The sequence below is a fragment of the Schistocerca serialis genome, chromosome 4, assembly GCF_023864345.2.
Source record: "Schistocerca serialis cubense isolate TAMUIC-IGC-003099 chromosome 4, iqSchSeri2.2, whole genome shotgun sequence".
Classification (NCBI taxonomy): domain Eukaryota; kingdom Metazoa; phylum Arthropoda; class Insecta; order Orthoptera; family Acrididae; genus Schistocerca; species Schistocerca serialis.
The window spans coordinates 194933506-194948439 of NC_064641.1; the positions used below are offsets into that span (position 1 = coordinate 194933506).

The window sequence follows — 14934 nt, forward strand, 5'->3', positions numbered from 1 at the left end:
TTAAAAAGAAAATGAGATGTTCGCTCTGTCCATCACTTTCGAGCACATCTGTGTACTCACGATCTCAGCGACGGCTTTCTGCAGTCCCAGCGTCAGTGTCAGTGTGAGGTGAACCGATAGCCAGAGTAAGCAGCGGTCGTCGCGAAAACTCAGTATTCTTAAAACGGAAATTTTCGTCTTGTTGAGAATGGCGTCACTGGTTTGCACCCGCATTCGCCCACACATGTCACATGTGTGCGAAAATGTTTGCTCCTCTTTACGCAAAATCGCACGCACACGGTAGGATTCGAACCTACGCTCCCAGAGGGAATCTGATTTCGAGTCAGACGCCTTAACCACTCGGCCACGACTGCCGTTAGCGCGGTGTTCTCCGGACACATGCAACTGCTACCGTTTAAAGCACTGTGGTGTCAGAAAACGGCGTAGCTGCATTATTTTCTGTAGCGTCTCCACCGCTACCAGACGAATCGCTACCAAAGTATTAAAATTTCCGCCTGGACAGGGACTTGAAACCGGGGCCCTTAGGTTAAAAGCCTAATGCTCTACCGACTGAGCTATCCGAGCTCACACGAGGCTGCAAAACCTCCCACGACGCACAACTATACATTGACTCATGTCCTTTACTGTTGTGCAATCGCTGTATGGGGCCGTTAACAAATAAAACGTCGCCTAAATGCTGTCTACAAACTTATCGCGCTAAGCTCGTAACACACTATCGAAGACTGCTGGCACATGATGCAACAACAAATTGCACCAGTTGTTACGTCTCATACGTTGGAGCAGAGAATTTACGTGTTTTGTCGACACTCACTGGGCAATTGGAAAATTCACAAGCATTTCGAATGCAATGTTTCCCACGCTTTCGCTCATTTCACGGTTCCGTTGAAGACGTTCTTCACCACCTGACACAGAAAAAGGAATGCAGTCGGTAGGATATTTTTAATTCTTTTGCTTCTAGGGGAGTTAGTTGTCTAGTGAGTTCCTCTTATGGCATGCACTAGACAACCAGAACAGCTACAGGAGAGAGTCATTTTTGTTGTCAGCGGTAGTTGCATTATCACAAACGCAGAGTAATTCCATTGGCGTCGCATCAAAACGAATCGGTGCCGAAACCCGGGATCGAACCAGGGACCTTTAGATCTTCAGTCTAACGCTCTCCCAACTGAGCTATTTCGGCTGACGGTGAAGGTTGTCATTTGCATGTGTTCATTAACCTCTGCCTCGTTGCCAATTTCACAGTCACCTTCGTCTGATCAGACACAGGGGCGCTGAAAGGCGAGCAGCCGATGCAGTGAAGTTACACACACATTTCTTCTTCTTCCGTCATCGTAACAAGCAAACATGTCGACTCGATTCGTGTAATATTGACTTCGCTGACGCTAGAAAACCCGTGCTATATCGATGCCAGGGGCAACTCGTGTGCGGAGAACGAGACACAAGAAGGAGTGAGTCTCTCCACCGTATGAGAGGCAGTATCTTGCAGATACACACGGTAAAACATTCGACTTGCGTTAGCTCACACGTCATCGTCTGCAAGCTAAAATGGACACATCTGCACTGCCCAGTGAGGCGACACTTGTACTAACACCTGGTGGACGCCTGTGAGACGCGGAGATGAGCTGCGGCTTCTGGGCGCGACTGTAGCGCTGCGCCCTGGATCAAATAGCACTGCACATTGCTGGTGACCCACGTGTTTAGTAGTGACGCAACTGCTAGGATGCAGCTGAACGTCCGCCATTTGAGAGCGAGAAAATTTTCGCAGTCGGCAGGACTCGAACCTACGCTCCCAGAGGGAATCTGATTTCAAGTCAGACGCCTTAACCACTCGGCCACGACTGCCGGTGGCGGAAGCGACTCCCGACAACTGAAACCGCCATCTTTAGAAGCAATCTGGTGGCAGAAAACGGCGTGGCCTCACTCTTTCCTGTACGGTTTCCATTAGCCGTTACGAAAGTGTATTAATTTTCGCCCAGACAGGGACTTGAACCCAGGTGTATTAATTTTCGCCCAGACAGGGACTTGAACCCAGGACCCTTCGGTTGAAAACCTAACGCTCTACCGACTCAGCTATGCGGACCCACGCAAGAGCATTATCGTACAGCTGCGTGGTGTGCGAGTGATTCGCTTGTCGTAATTACTGGCTTACGGCTCCAATGGCGACTTCACAGACTTCCCACTGACGCACCGCTGACGCTAGTTTTCTGCCGTCTTAAAACGATGGACATACCTCCAAGCAGCTGCGAGATCTTAAGAAAAGAAACGCTGCACCACTGCTTTTGCCGCACTCGAGTGATTGAAATTGCGATTCTTAAAAAGAAAATGAGATGTTCGCTCTGTCCATCACTTTCGAGCACATCTGTGTACTCACGATCTCAGCGACGGCTTTCTGCAGTCCCAGCGTCAGTGTCAGTGTGAGGTGAACCGATAGCCAGAGTAAGCAGCGGTCGTCGCGAAAACTCAGTATTCTTAAAACGGAAATTTTCGTCTTGTTGAGAATGGCGTCACTGGTTTGCACCCGCATTCGCCCACACATGTCACATGTGTGCGAAAATGTTTGCTCCTCTTTACGCAAAATCGCACGCACACGGTAGGATTCGAACCTACGCTCCCAGAGGGAATCTGATTTCGAGTCAGACGCCTTAACCACTCGGCCACGACTGCCGTTAGCGCGGTGTTCTCCGGACACATGCAACTGCTACCGTTTAAAGCACTGTGGTGTCAGAAAACGGCGTAGCTGCATTATTTTCTGTAGCGTCTCCACCGCTACCAGACGAATCGCTACCAAAGTATTAAAATTTCCGCCTGGACAGGGACTTGAAACCGGGGCCCTTAGGTTAAAAGCCTAATGCTCTACCGACTGAGCTATCCGAGCTCACACGAGGCTGCAAAACCTCCCACGACGCACAACTATACATTGACTCATGTCCTTTACTGTTGTGCAATCGCTGTATGGGGCCGTTAACAAATAAAACGTCGCCTAAATGCTGTCTACAAACTTATCGCGCTAAGCTCGTAACACACTATCGAAGACTGCTGGCACATGATGCAACAACAAATTGCACCAGTTGTTACGTCTCATACGTTGGAGCAGAGAATTTACGTGTTTTGTCGACACTCACTGGGCAATTGGAAAATTCACAAGCATTTCGAATGCAATGTTTCCCACGCTTTCGCTCATTTCACGGTTCCGTTGAAGACGTTCTTCACCACCTGACACAGAAAAAGGAATGCAGTCGGTAGGATATTTTTAATTCTTTTGCTTCTAGGGGAGTTAGTTGTCTAGTGAGTTCCTCTTATGGCATGCACTAGACAACCAGAACAGCTACAGGAGAGAGTCATTTTTGTTGTCAGCGGTAGTTGCATTATCACAAACGCAGAGTAATTCCATTGGCGTCGCATCAAAACGAATCGGTGCCGAAACCCGGGACCTTTAGATCTTCAGTCTAACGCTCTCCCAACTGAGCTATTTCGGCTGACGGTGAAGGTTGTCATTTGCATGTGTTCATTAACCTCTGCCTCGTTGCCAATTTCACAGTCACCTTCGTCTGATCAGACACAGGGGCGCTGAAAGGCGAGCAGCCGATGCAGTGAAGTTACACACACATTTCTTCTTCTTCCGTCATCGTAACAAGCAAACATGTCGACTCGATTCGTGTAATATTGACTTCGCTGACGCTAGAAAACCCGTGCTATATCGATGCCAGGGGCAACTCGTGTGCGGAGAACGAGACACAAGAAGGAGTGAGTCTCTCCACCGTATGAGAGGCAGTATCTTGCAGATACACACGGTAAAACATTCGACTTGCGTTAGCTCACACGTCATCGTCTGCAAGCTAAAATGGACACATCTGCACTGCCCAGTGAGGCGACACTTGTACTAACACCTGGTGGACGCCTGTGAGACGCGGAGATGAGCTGCGGCTTCTGGGCGCGACTGTAGCGCTGCGCCCTGGATCAAATAGCACTGCACATTGCTGGTGACCCACGTGTTTAGTAGTGACGCAACTGCTAGGATGCAGCTGAACGTCCGCCATTTGAGAGCGAGAAAATTTTCGCAGTCGGCAGGACTCGAACCTACGCTCCCAGAGGGAATCTGATTTCAAGTCAGACGCCTTAACCACTCGGCCACGACTGCCGGTGGCGGAAGCGACTCCCGACAACTGAAACCGCCATCTTTAGAAGCAATCTGGTGGCAGAAAACGGCGTGGCCTCACTCTTTCCTGTACGGTTTCCATTAGCCGTTACGAAAGTGTATTAATTTTCGCCCAGACAGGGACTTGAACCCAGGTGTATTAATTTTCGCCCAGACAGGGACTTGAACCCAGGACCCTTCGGTTGAAAACCTAACGCTCTACCGACTCAGCTATGCGGACCCACGCAAGAGCATTATCGTACAGCTGCGTGGTGTGCGAGTGATTCGCATGTCGTAATTACTGGCTTACGGCTCCAATGGCGACTTCACAGACTTCCCACTGACGCACCGCTGACGCTAGTTTTCTGCCGTCTTAAAACGATGGACATACCTCCAAGCAGCTGCGAGATCTTAAGAAAAGAAACGCTGCACCACTGCTTTTGCCGCACTCGAGTGATTGAAATTGCGATTCTTAAAAAGAAAATGAGATGTTCGCTCTGTCCATCACTTTCGAGCACATCTGTGTACTCACGATCTCAGCGACGGCTTTCTGCAGTCCCAGCGTCAGTGTCAGTGTGAGGTGAACCGATAGCCAGAGTAAGCAGCGGTCGTCGCGAAAACTCAGTATTCTTAAAACGGAAATTTTCGTCTTGTTGAGAATGGCGTCACTGGTTTGCACCCGCATTCGCCCACACATGTCACATGTGTGCGAAAATGTTTGCTCCTCTTTACGCAAAATCGCACGCACACGGTAGGATTCGAACCTACGCTCCCAGAGGGAATCTGATTTCGAGTCAGACGCCTTAACCACTCGGCCACGACTGCCGTTAGCGCGGTGTTCTCCGGACACATGCAACTGCTACCGTTTAAAGCACTGTGGTGTCAGAAAACGGCGTAGCTGCATTATTTTCTGTAGCGTCTCCACCGCTACCAGACGAATCGCTACCAAAGTATTAAAATTTCCGCCTGGACAGGGACTTGAAACCGGGGCCCTTAGGTTAAAAGCCTAATGCTCTACCGACTGAGCTATCCGAGCTCACACGAGGCTGCAAAACCTCCCACGACGCACAACTATACATTGACTCATGTCCTTTACTGTTGTGCAATCGCTGTATGGGGCCGTTAACAAATAAAACGTCGCCTAAATGCTGTCTACAAACTTATCGCGCTAAGCTCGTAACACACTATCGAAGACTGCTGGCACATGATGCAACAACAAATTGCACCAGTTGTTACGTCTCATACGTTGGAGCAGAGAATTTACGTGTTTTGTCGACACTCACTGGGCAATTGGAAAATTCACAAGCATTTCGAATGCAATGTTTCCCACGCTTTCGCTCATTTCACGGTTCCGTTGAAGACGTTCTTCACCACCTGACACAGAAAAAGGAATGCAGTCGGTAGGATATTTTTAATTCTTTTGCTTCTAGGGGAGTTAGTTGTCTAGTGAGTTCCTCTTATGGCATGCACTAGACAACCAGAACAGCTACAGGAGAGAGTCATTTTTGTTGTCAGCGGTAGTTGCATTATCACAAACGCAGAGTAATTCCATTGGCGTCGCATCAAAACGAATCGGTGCCGAAACCCGGGACCTTTAGATCTTCAGTCTAACGCTCTCCCAACTGAGCTATTTCGGCTGACGGTGAAGGTTGTCATTTGCATGTGTTCATTAACCTCTGCCTCGTTGCCAATTTCACAGTCACCTTCGTCTGATCAGACACAGGGGCGCTGAAAGGCGAGCAGCCGATGCAGTGAAGTTACACACACATTTCTTCTTCTTCCGTCATCGTAACAAGCAAACATGTCGACTCGATTCGTGTAATATTGACTTCGCTGACGCTAGAAAACCCGTGCTATATCGATGCCAGGGGCAACTCGTGTGCGGAGAACGAGACACAAGAAGGAGTGAGTCTCTCCACCGTATGAGAGGCAGTATCTTGCAGATACACACGGTAAAACATTCGACTTGCGTTAGCTCACACGTCATCGTCTGCAAGCTAAAATGGACACATCTGCACTGCCCAGTGAGGCGACACTTGTACTAACACCTGGTGGACGCCTGTGAGACGCGGAGATGAGCTGCGGCTTCTGGGCGCGACTGTAGCGCTGCGCCCTGGATCAAATAGCACTGCACATTGCTGGTGACCCACGTGTTTAGTAGTGACGCAACTGCTAGGATGCAGCTGAACGTCCGCCATTTGAGAGCGAGAAAATTTTCGCAGTCGGCAGGACTCGAACCTACGCTCCCAGAGGGAATCTGATTTCAAGTCAGACGCCTTAACCACTCGGCCACGACTGCCGGTGGCGGAAGCGACTCCCGACAACTGAAACCGCCATCTTTAGAAGCAATCTGGTGGCAGAAAACGGCGTGGCCTCACTCTTTCCTGTACGGTTTCCATTAGCCGTTACGAAAGTGTATTAATTTTCGCCCAGACAGGGACTTGAACCCAGGTGTATTAATTTTCGCCCAGACAGGGACTTGAACCCAGGACCCTTCGGTTGAAAACCTAACGCTCTACCGACTCAGCTATGCGGACCCACGCAAGAGCATTATCGTACAGCTGCGTGGTGTGCGAGTGATTCGCATGTCGTAATTACTGGCTTACGGCTCCAATGGCGACTTCACAGACTTCCCACTGACGCACCGCTGACGCTAGTTTTCTGCCGTCTTAAAACGATGGACATACCTCCAAGCAGCTGCGAGATCTTAAGAAAAGAAACGCTGCACCACTGCTTTTGCCGCACTCGAGTGATTGAAATTGCGATTCTTAAAAAGAAAATGAGATGTTCGCTCTGTCCATCACTTTCGAGCACATCTGTGTACTCACGATCTCAGCGACGGCTTTCTGCAGTCCCAGCGTCAGTGTCAGTGTGAGGTGAACCGATAGCCAGAGTAAGCAGCGGTCGTCGCGAAAACTCAGTATTCTTAAAACGGAAATTTTCGTCTTGTTGAGAATGGCGTCACTGGTTTGCACCCGCATTCGCCCACACATGTCACATGTGTGCGAAAATGTTTGCTCCTCTTTACGCAAAATCGCACGCACACGGTAGGATTCGAACCTACGCTCCCAGAGGGAATCTGATTTCGAGTCAGACGCCTTAACCACTCGGCCACGACTGCCGTTAGCGCGGTGTTCTCCGGACACATGCAACTGCTACCGTTTAAAGCACTGTGGTGTCAGAAAACGGCGTAGCTGCATTATTTTCTGTAGCGTCTCCACCGCTACCAGACGAATCGCTACCAAAGTATTAAAATTTCCGCCTGGACAGGGACTTGAAACCGGGGCCCTTAGGTTAAAAGCCTAATGCTCTACCGACTGAGCTATCCGAGCTCACACGAGGCTGCAAAACCTCCCACGACGCACAACTATACATTGACTCATGTCCTTTACTGTTGTGCAATCGCTGTATGGGGCCGTTAACAAATAAAACGTCGCCTAAATGCTATCTACAAACTTATCGCGCTAAGCTCGTAACACACTATCGAAGACTGCTGGCACATGATGCAACAACAAATTGCACCAGTTGTTACGTCTCATACGTTGGAGCAGAGAATTTACGTGTTTTGTCGACACTCACTGGGCAATTGGAAAATTCACAAGCATTTCGAATGCAATGTTTCCCACGCTTTCGCTCATTTCACGGTTCCGTTGAAGACGTTCTTCACCACCTGACACAGAAAAAGGAATGCAGTCGGTAGGATATTTTTAATTCTTTTGCTTCTAGGGGAGTTAGTTGTCTAGTGAGTTCCTCTTATGGCATGCACTAGACAACCAGAACAGCTACAGGAGAGAGTCATTTTTGTTGTCAGCGGTAGTTGCATTATCACAAACGCAGAGTAATTCCATTGGCGTCGCATCAAAACGAATCGGTGCCGAAACCCGGGATCGAACCAGGGACCTTTAGATCTTCAGTCTAACGCTCTCCCAACTGAGCTATTTGGCTGACGGTGAAGGTTGTCATTTGCATGTGTTCATTAACATCTGCCTCGTTGCCAATTTCACAGTCACCTTCGTCTGATCAGACACAGGGGCGCTGAAAGGCGAGCAGCCGATGCAGTGAAGTTACACACACATTTCTTCTTCTTCCGTCATCGTAACAAGCAAACATGTCGACTCGATTCGTGTAATATTGACTTCGCTGACGCTAGAAAACCCGTGCTATATCGATGCCAGGGGCAACTCGTGTGCGGAGAACGAGACACAAGAAGGAGTGAGTCTCTCCACCGTATGAGAGGCAGTATCTTGCAGATACACACGGTAAAACATTCGACTTGCGTTAGCTCACACGTCATCGTCTGCAAGCTAAAATGGACACATCTGCACTGCCCAGTGAGGCGACACTTGTACTAACACCTGGTGGACGCCTGTGAGACGCGGAGATGAGCTGCGGCTTCTGGGCGCGACTGTAGCGCTGCGCCCTGGATCAAATAGCACTGCACATTGCTGGTGACCCACGTGTTTAGTAGTGACGCAACTGCTAGGATGCAGCTGAACGTCCGCCATTTGAGAGCGAGAAAATTTTCGCAGTCGGCAGGACTCGAACCTACGCTCCCAGAGGGAATCTGATTTCAAGTCAGACGCCTTAACCACTCGGCCACGACTGCCGGTGGCGGAAGCGACTCCCGACAACTGAAACCGCCATCTTTAGAAGCAATCTGGTGGCAGAAAACGGCGTGGCCTCACTCTTTCCTGTACGGTTTCCATTAGCCGTTACGAAAGTGTATTAATTTTCGCCCAGACAGGGACTTGAACCCAGGTGTATTAATTTTCGCCCAGACAGGGACTTGAACCCAGGACCCTTCGGTTGAAAACCTAACGCTCTACCGACTCAGCTATGCGGACCCACGCAAGAGCATTATCGTACAGCTGCGTGGTGTGCGAGTGATTCGCTTGTCGTAATTACTGGCTTACGGCTCCAATGGCGACTTCACAGACTTCCCACTGACGCACCGCTGACGCTAGTTTTCTGCCGTCTTAAAACGATGGACATACCTCCAAGCAGCTGCGAGATCTTAAGAAAAGAAACGCTGCACCACTGCTTTTGCCGCACTCGAGTGATTGAAATTGCGATTCTTAAAAAGAAAATGAGATGTTCGCTCTGTCCATCACTTTCGAGCACATCTGTGTACTCACGATCTCAGCGACGGCTTTCTGCAGTCCCAGCGTCAGTGTCAGTGTGAGGTGAACCGATAGCCAGAGTAAGCAGCGGTCGTCGCGAAAACTCAGTATTCTTAAAACGGAAATTTTCGTCTTGTTGAGAATGGCGTCACTGGTTTGCACCCGCATTCGCCCACACATGTCACATGTGTGCGAAAATGTTTGCTCCTCTTTACGCAAAATCGCACGCACACGGTAGGATTCGAACCTACGCTCCCAGAGGGAATCTGATTTCGAGTCAGACGCCTTAACCACTCGGCCACGACTGCCGTTAGCGCGGTGTTCTCCGGACACATGCAACTGCTACCGTTTAAAGCACTGTGGTGTCAGAAAACGGCGTAGCTGCATTATTTTCTGTAGCGTCTCCACCGCTACCAGACGAATCGCTACCAAAGTATTAAAATTTCCGCCTGGACAGGGACTTGAAACCGGGGCCCTTAGGTTAAAAGCCTAATGCTCTACCGACTGAGCTATCCGAGCTCACACGAGGCTGCAAAACCTCCCACGACGCACAACTATACATTGACTCATGTCCTTTACTGTTGTGCAATCGCTGTATGGGGCCGTTAACAAATAAAACGTCGCCTAAATGCTGTCTACAAACTTATCGCGCTAAGCTCGTAACACACTATCGAAGACTGCTGGCACATGATGCAACAACAAATTGCACCAGTTGTTACGTCTCATACGTTGGAGCAGAGAATTTACGTGTTTTGTCGACACTCACTGGGCAATTGGAAAATTCACAAGCATTTCGAATGCAATGTTTCCCACGCTTTCGCTCATTTCACGGTTCCGTTGAAGACGTTCTTCACCACCTGACACAGAAAAAGGAATGCAGTCGGTAGGATATTTTTAATTCTTTTGCTTCTAGGGGAGTTAGTTGTCTAGTGAGTTCCTCTTATGGCATGCACTAGACAACCAGAACAGCTACAGGAGAGAGTCATTTTTGTTGTCAGCGGTAGTTGCATTATCACAAACGCAGAGTAATTCCATTGGCGTCGCATCAAAACGAATCGGTGCCGAAACCCGGGATCGAACCAGGGACCTTTAGATCTTCAGTCTAACGCTCTCCCAACTGAGCTATTTCGGCTGACGGTGAAGGTTGTCATTTGCATGTGTTCATTAACCTCTGCCTCGTTGCCAATTTCACAGTCACCTTCGTCTGATCAGACACAGGGGCGCTGAAAGGCGAGCAGCCGATGCAGTGAAGTTACACACACATTTCTTCTTCTTCCGTCATCGTAACAAGCAAACATGTCGACTCGATTCGTGTAATATTGACTTCGCTGACGCTAGAAAACCCGTGCTATATCGATGCCAGGGGCAACTCGTGTGCGGAGAACGAGACACAAGAAGGAGTGAGTCTCTCCACCGTATGAGAGGCAGTATCTTGCAGATACACACGGTAAAACATTCGACTTGCGTTAGCTCACACGTCATCGTCTGCAAGCTAAAATGGACACATCTGCACTGCCCAGTGAGGCGACACTTGTACTAACACCTGGTGGACGCCTGTGAGACGCGGAGATGAGCTGCGGCTTCTGGGCGCGACTGTAGCGCTGCGCCCTGGATCAAATAGCACTGCACATTGCTGGTGACCCACGTGTTTAGTAGTGACGCAACTGCTAGGATGCAGCTGAACGTCCGCCATTTGAGAGCGAGAAAATTTTCGCAGTCGGCAGGACTCGAACCTACGCTCCCAGAGGGAATCTGATTTCAAGTCAGACGCCTTAACCACTCGGCCACGACTGCCGGTGGCGGAAGCGACTCCCGACAACTGAAACCGCCATCTTTAGAAGCAATCTGGTGGCAGAAAACGGCGTGGCCTCACTCTTTCCTGTACGGTTTCCATTAGCCGTTACGAAAGTGTATTAATTTTCGCCCAGACAGGGACTTGAACCCAGGTGTATTAATTTTCGCCCAGACAGGGACTTGAACCCAGGACCCTTCGGTTGAAAACCTAACGCTCTACCGACTCAGCTATGCGGACCCACGCAAGAGCATTATCGTACAGCTGCGTGGTGTGCGAGTGATTCGCTTGTCGTAATTACTGGCTTACGGCTCCAATGGCGACTTCACAGACTTCCCACTGACGCACCGCTGACGCTAGTTTTCTGCCGTCTTAAAACGATGGACATACCTCCAAGCAGCTGCGAGATCTTAAGAAAAGAAACGCTGCACCACTGCTTTTGCCGCACTCGAGTGATTGAAATTGCGATTCTTAAAAAGAAAATGAGATGTTCGCTCTGTCCATCACTTTCGAGCACATCTGTGTACTCACGATCTCAGCGACGGCTTTCTGCAGTCCCAGCGTCAGTGTCAGTGTGAGGTGAACCGATAGCCAGAGTAAGCAGCGGTCGTCGCGAAAACTCAGTATTCTTAAAACGGAAATTTTCGTCTTGTTGAGAATGGCGTCACTGGTTTGCACCCGCATTCGCCCACACATGTCACATGTGTGCGAAAATGTTTGCTCCTCTTTACGCAAAATCGCACGCACACGGTAGGATTCGAACCTACGCTCCCAGAGGGAATCTGATTTCGAGTCAGACGCCTTAACCACTCGGCCACGACTGCCGTTAGCGCGGTGTTCTCCGGACACATGCAACTGCTACCGTTTAAAGCACTGTGGTGTCAGAAAACGGCGTAGCTGCATTATTTTCTGTAGCGTCTCCACCGCTACCAGACGAATCGCTACCAAAGTATTAAAATTTCCGCCTGGACAGGGACTTGAAACCGGGGCCCTTAGGTTAAAAGCCTAATGCTCTACCGACTGAGCTATCCGAGCTCACACGAGGCTGCAAAACCTCCCACGACGCACAACTATACATTGACTCATGTCCTTTACTGTTGTGCAATCGCTGTATGGGGCCGTTAACAAATAAAACGTCGCCTAAATGCTGTCTACAAACTTATCGCGCTAAGCTCGTAACACACTATCGAAGACTGCTGGCACATGATGCAACAACAAATTGCACCAGTTGTTACGTCTCATACGTTGGAGCAGAGAATTTACGTGTTTTGTCGACACTCACTGGGCAATTGGAAAATTCACAAGCATTTCGAATGCAATGTTTCCCACGCTTTCGCTCATTTCACGGTTCCGTTGAAGACGTTCTTCACCACCTGACACAGAAAAAGGAATGCAGTCGGTAGGATATTTTTAATTCTTTTGCTTCTAGGGGAGTTAGTTGTCTAGTGAGTTCCTCTTATGGCATGCACTAGACAACCAGAACAGCTACAGGAGAGAGTCATTTTTGTTGTCAGCGGTAGTTGCATTATCACAAACGCAGAGTAATTCCATTGGCGTCGCATCAAAACGAATCGGTGCCGAAACCCGGGACCTTTAGATCTTCAGTCTAACGCTCTCCCAACTGAGCTATTTCGGCTGACGGTGAAGGTTGTCATTTGCATGTGTTCATTAACCTCTGCCTCGTTGCCAATTTCACAGTCACCTTCGTCTGATCAGACACAGGGGCGCTGAAAGGCGAGCAGCCGATGCAGTGAAGTTACACACACATTTCTTCTTCTTCCGTCATCGTAACAAGCAAACATGTCGACTCGATTCGTGTAATATTGACTTCGCTGACGCTAGAAAACCCGTGCTATATCGATGCCAGGGGCAACTCGTGTGCGGAGAACGAGACACAAGAAGGAGTGAGTCTCTCCACCGTATGAGAGGCAGTATCTTGCAGATACACACGGTAAAACATTCGACTTGCGTTAGCTCACACGTCATCGTCTGCAAGCTAAAATGGACACATCTGCACTGCCCAGTGAGGCGACACTTGTACTAACACCTGGTGGACGCCTGTGAGACGCGGAGATGAGCTGCGGCTTCTGGGCGCGACTGTAGCGCTGCGCCCTGGATCAAATAGCACTGCACATTGCTGGTGACCCACGTGTTTAGTAGTGACGCAACTGCTAGGATGCAGCTGAACGTCCGCCATTTGAGAGCGAGAAAATTTTCGCAGTCGGCAGGACTCGAACCTACGCTCCCAGAGGGAATCTGATTTCAAGTCAGACGCCTTAACCACTCGGCCACGACTGCCGGTGGCGGAAGCGACTCCCGACAACTGAAACCGCCATCTTTAGAAGCAATCTGGTGGCAGAAAACGGCGTGGCCTCACTCTTTCCTGTACGGTTTCCATTAGCCGTTACGAAAGTGTATTAATTTTCGCCCAGACAGGGACTTGAACCCAGGTGTATTAATTTTCGCCCAGACAGGGACTTGAACCCAGGACCCTTCGGTTGAAAACCTAACGCTCTACCGACTCAGCTATGCGGACCCACGCAAGAGCATTATCGTACAGCTGCGTGGTGTGCGAGTGATTCGCATGTCGTAATTACTGGCTTACGGCTCCAATGGCGACTTCACAGACTTCCCACTGACGCACCGCTGACGCTAGTTTTCTGCCGTCTTAAAACGATGGACATACCTCCAAGCAGCTGCGAGATCTTAAGAAAAGAAACGCTGCACCACTGCTTTTGCCGCACTCGAGTGATTGAAATTGCGATTCTTAAAAAGAAAATGAGATGTTCGCTCTGTCCATCACTTTCGAGCACATCTGTGTACTCACGATCTCAGCGACGGCTTTCTGCAGTCCCAGCGTCAGTGTCAGTGTGAGGTGAACCGATAGCCAGAGTAAGCAGCGGTCGTCGCGAAAACTCAGTATTCTTAAAACGGAAATTTTCGTCTTGTTGAGAATGGCGTCACTGGTTTGCACCCGCATTCGCCCACACATGTCACATGTGTGCGAAAATGTTTGCTCCTCTTTACGCAAAATCGCACGCACACGGTAGGATTCGAACCTACGCTCCCAGAGGGAATCTGATTTCGAGTCAGACGCCTTAACCACTCGGCCACGACTGCCGTTAGCGCGGTGTTCTCCGGACACATGCAACTGCTACCGTTTAAAGCACTGTGGTGTCAGAAAACGGCGTAGCTGCATTATTTTCTGTAGCGTCTCCACCGCTACCAGACGAATCGCTACCAAAGTATTAAAATTTCCGCCTGGACAGGGACTTGAAACCGGGGCCCTTAGGTTAAAAGCCTAATGCTCTACCGACTGAGCTATCCGAGCTCACACGAGGCTGCAAAACCTCCCACGACGCACAACTATACATTGACTCATGTCCTTTACTGTTGTGCAATCGCTGTATGGGGCCGTTAACAAATAAAACGTCGCCTAAATGCTGTCTACAAACTTATCGCGCTAAGCTCGTAACACACTATCGAAGACTGCTGGCACATGATGCAACAACAAATTGCACCAGTTGTTACGTCTCATACGTTGGAGCAGAGAATTTACGTGTTTTGTCGACACTCACTGGGCAATTGGAAAATTCACAAGCATTTCGAATGCAATGTTTCCCACGCTTTCGCTCATTTCACGGTTCCGTTGAAGACGTTCTTCACCACCTGACACAGAAAAAGGAATGCAGTCGGTAGGATATTTTTAATTCTTTTGCTTCTAGGGGAGTTAGTTGTCTAGTGAGTTCCTCTTATGGCATGCACTAGACAACCAGAACAGCTACAGGAGAGAGTCATTTTTGTTGTCAGCGGTAGTTGCATTATCACAAACGCAGAGTAATTCCATTGGCGTCGCATCAAAACGAATCGGTGCCGAAACCCGGGACCTT

The 14934-nt window shown here is 49.4% G+C and overlaps 23 non-coding genes across 23 annotated transcripts; all 23 read right to left on the minus strand.

Moving 5' to 3' along the window:
- Positions 1-271: 271 nt before the first annotated feature.
- Trnas-cga (transfer RNA serine (anticodon CGA)) lies at positions 272-353 on the minus strand. The gene has a single exon. It is a non-coding gene; the product is annotated as a tRNA-Ser (tRNA).
- Positions 354-491: 138 nt separating this feature from the next.
- On the minus strand, positions 492-564 carry Trnak-uuu (transfer RNA lysine (anticodon UUU)). Its single transcript has one exon. It is a non-coding gene; the product is annotated as a tRNA-Lys (tRNA).
- A 540-nt stretch (positions 565-1104) lies between these two features.
- Positions 1105-1177, minus strand: Trnaf-gaa (transfer RNA phenylalanine (anticodon GAA)). Its single transcript has one exon. It is a non-coding gene; the product is annotated as a tRNA-Phe (tRNA).
- Positions 1178-1757: 580 nt separating this feature from the next.
- Positions 1758-1839, minus strand: Trnas-uga (transfer RNA serine (anticodon UGA)). The gene has a single exon. It is a non-coding gene; the product is annotated as a tRNA-Ser (tRNA).
- A 740-nt stretch (positions 1840-2579) lies between these two features.
- Positions 2580-2661, minus strand: Trnas-cga (transfer RNA serine (anticodon CGA)). The gene has a single exon. It is a non-coding gene; the product is annotated as a tRNA-Ser (tRNA).
- Positions 2662-2799: 138 nt separating this feature from the next.
- On the minus strand, positions 2800-2872 carry Trnak-uuu (transfer RNA lysine (anticodon UUU)). Its single transcript has one exon. It is a non-coding gene; the product is annotated as a tRNA-Lys (tRNA).
- Positions 2873-4053: 1181 nt separating this feature from the next.
- Positions 4054-4135, minus strand: Trnas-uga (transfer RNA serine (anticodon UGA)). The gene has a single exon. It is a non-coding gene; the product is annotated as a tRNA-Ser (tRNA).
- Positions 4136-4875: 740 nt separating this feature from the next.
- Trnas-cga (transfer RNA serine (anticodon CGA)) lies at positions 4876-4957 on the minus strand. Its single transcript has one exon. It is a non-coding gene; the product is annotated as a tRNA-Ser (tRNA).
- Positions 4958-5095: 138 nt separating this feature from the next.
- Positions 5096-5168, minus strand: Trnak-uuu (transfer RNA lysine (anticodon UUU)). Its single transcript has one exon. It is a non-coding gene; the product is annotated as a tRNA-Lys (tRNA).
- A 1181-nt stretch (positions 5169-6349) lies between these two features.
- Trnas-uga (transfer RNA serine (anticodon UGA)) lies at positions 6350-6431 on the minus strand. Its single transcript has one exon. It is a non-coding gene; the product is annotated as a tRNA-Ser (tRNA).
- A 740-nt stretch (positions 6432-7171) lies between these two features.
- Trnas-cga (transfer RNA serine (anticodon CGA)) lies at positions 7172-7253 on the minus strand. The gene has a single exon. It is a non-coding gene; the product is annotated as a tRNA-Ser (tRNA).
- A 138-nt stretch (positions 7254-7391) lies between these two features.
- Positions 7392-7464, minus strand: Trnak-uuu (transfer RNA lysine (anticodon UUU)). The gene has a single exon. It is a non-coding gene; the product is annotated as a tRNA-Lys (tRNA).
- Positions 7465-8004: 540 nt separating this feature from the next.
- Positions 8005-8076, minus strand: Trnaf-gaa (transfer RNA phenylalanine (anticodon GAA)). Its single transcript has one exon. It is a non-coding gene; the product is annotated as a tRNA-Phe (tRNA).
- Positions 8077-8656: 580 nt separating this feature from the next.
- Trnas-uga (transfer RNA serine (anticodon UGA)) lies at positions 8657-8738 on the minus strand. The gene has a single exon. It is a non-coding gene; the product is annotated as a tRNA-Ser (tRNA).
- Positions 8739-9478: 740 nt separating this feature from the next.
- Positions 9479-9560, minus strand: Trnas-cga (transfer RNA serine (anticodon CGA)). Its single transcript has one exon. It is a non-coding gene; the product is annotated as a tRNA-Ser (tRNA).
- A 138-nt stretch (positions 9561-9698) lies between these two features.
- Positions 9699-9771, minus strand: Trnak-uuu (transfer RNA lysine (anticodon UUU)). Its single transcript has one exon. It is a non-coding gene; the product is annotated as a tRNA-Lys (tRNA).
- A 540-nt stretch (positions 9772-10311) lies between these two features.
- Trnaf-gaa (transfer RNA phenylalanine (anticodon GAA)) lies at positions 10312-10384 on the minus strand. The gene has a single exon. It is a non-coding gene; the product is annotated as a tRNA-Phe (tRNA).
- Positions 10385-10964: 580 nt separating this feature from the next.
- Trnas-uga (transfer RNA serine (anticodon UGA)) lies at positions 10965-11046 on the minus strand. Its single transcript has one exon. It is a non-coding gene; the product is annotated as a tRNA-Ser (tRNA).
- A 740-nt stretch (positions 11047-11786) lies between these two features.
- On the minus strand, positions 11787-11868 carry Trnas-cga (transfer RNA serine (anticodon CGA)). Its single transcript has one exon. It is a non-coding gene; the product is annotated as a tRNA-Ser (tRNA).
- A 138-nt stretch (positions 11869-12006) lies between these two features.
- On the minus strand, positions 12007-12079 carry Trnak-uuu (transfer RNA lysine (anticodon UUU)). The gene has a single exon. It is a non-coding gene; the product is annotated as a tRNA-Lys (tRNA).
- Positions 12080-13260: 1181 nt separating this feature from the next.
- On the minus strand, positions 13261-13342 carry Trnas-uga (transfer RNA serine (anticodon UGA)). Its single transcript has one exon. It is a non-coding gene; the product is annotated as a tRNA-Ser (tRNA).
- Positions 13343-14082: 740 nt separating this feature from the next.
- Trnas-cga (transfer RNA serine (anticodon CGA)) lies at positions 14083-14164 on the minus strand. The gene has a single exon. It is a non-coding gene; the product is annotated as a tRNA-Ser (tRNA).
- A 138-nt stretch (positions 14165-14302) lies between these two features.
- On the minus strand, positions 14303-14375 carry Trnak-uuu (transfer RNA lysine (anticodon UUU)). Its single transcript has one exon. It is a non-coding gene; the product is annotated as a tRNA-Lys (tRNA).
- Between the last annotated feature and the right edge of the window lie 559 nt (positions 14376-14934).